Here is a 1692-nt window from a genome sequence, read left to right as displayed (position 1 = left end):
ATATTAGTATGAATTTAAATTGTCATGTATGTTTGAATTTCTACAAAAATTATACGTTCACCCGTTTTTTTTTTTAACTTAATTCAAATTATTGTTACGAAGAATATTCATGAGAATGAAAAAAAGAAAAAAAGAATCATAATTAAAATCCTCTTCGTCAATTCGTCATACGTATCTCTTTATTTTATCATTAAACATACGTATATATATAAAATACCTTTTTAAAACGAATTTACAGTGTACACACGTACAAATCTTCTTTTTTGTTTTTAAAAAGGTATTTTCTCTTCTTTCTAAGCTCGCGATCGCTCGATGTAAATACATGTCCGCCGTAAATGTCACAGTGCTTTTGAACAAAGTCCGTGTTACTTTTTTGTTATGCTAATGTTTCGTATCGTTCGGATCGTTCTTTAGAAAAAGTAACGCATTTCTAAATCAAAATGGCCATAATGGCAATTTGGTCCAACAGCTGGTTCTCATTATAAGGACACTCGGAGTTAAAATCTGCCAATCGTGACCAATCGTCTGCACACATCGCACACTTTCTTCATATATTCACGATTCATAAGTGTGTGAGTGTGGTATATAAAATACGGAGAAATTAGCGTATTAAATATCAATATCGATCAATAAAAAAATCGGTCTTCGGAATATTTATATTTAATAAAATTGTTCAAGAAAAATATTCCTAAAAAATTAACTGTTAAAATTTTTCAGCGCATACTTTATGTAATTATATTAAATTTACAACAGTATGTTAAATAACAGTATTATGCTCAATTTTTATACTCGTTCCTTGAAGTAGATTGCACGTAACAGACACAGCCCTGTTTTCTTGTTTTTCTTTTTCATTTCCTTTTTCACGATCGAATGAAAAATTGTAAACAACGTTTAATTAATGAAAGTACGTCTTTTTAAATACAATTTCTTCACATATGAAACTATGTCTGGAAAATTTATGTTTACGATGATAAAATTTAACTCAATTTTAAGTCTGTTTTTTTTTTTTCTGTTAAGAATATTATATGCACAGATATATACACAGTGTTTTTATCATGACTGATGTAGTATAATTTAAAATTTTTCGAGAACATGAATGCCCTCTCTCATTTCCGTTCGTTACTAAAAATTCAGTAAATTCCTTTTTGTTTTTGTAATATTGGATATGTATGTGTTTTAGATGAAATTTTCTGAAGAAACAAGTCTAAAATAGCGAATATTTAATATTCTATATGCGATTCAATTAAACATTGATGCATTGATAATTAAATAATCGGAATTTCACCGGAAACGTACCAGTGTCACTATTTTCATTTTTACCATCAGATGACCGAGAAATTCATTCTTCGTTGCTTAATTTTAAAAACTGCCTTGTTTCTTTAAGTACGATCATTTACATCGTAATTCATCTTAAAACTTACTATTATAAATGTCATTTTTACTTGGAATATTGCAATCATTGCGATCACATGAAAATACTTGTATTTTTTCATTTGTACTTTTCGTATAATTTTGACACGTAGTAAAAAAAAAAAAAGAATACGGTCAAAAAAGTAACGAAATATTATCTTTAAAATAAGGAAAAAAACGTTATATAAGTGTATTAATTAGTGTGCCCCACGAAATTTCATTTTTCTTTTTTTGAAAATTTTCAAAAAGTTAATAGCTAGAATATTTTTATAATCTATAATT

This window comes from Habropoda laboriosa, unplaced genomic scaffold (assembly GCF_001263275.1).
Source record: "Habropoda laboriosa isolate 0110345459 unplaced genomic scaffold, ASM126327v1 scaffold61, whole genome shotgun sequence".
Taxonomy (NCBI): domain Eukaryota; kingdom Metazoa; phylum Arthropoda; class Insecta; order Hymenoptera; family Apidae; genus Habropoda; species Habropoda laboriosa.
The sequence above is the reverse complement of the archived record's forward strand: the minus strand, read 5'-3'. Positions refer to the sequence as shown.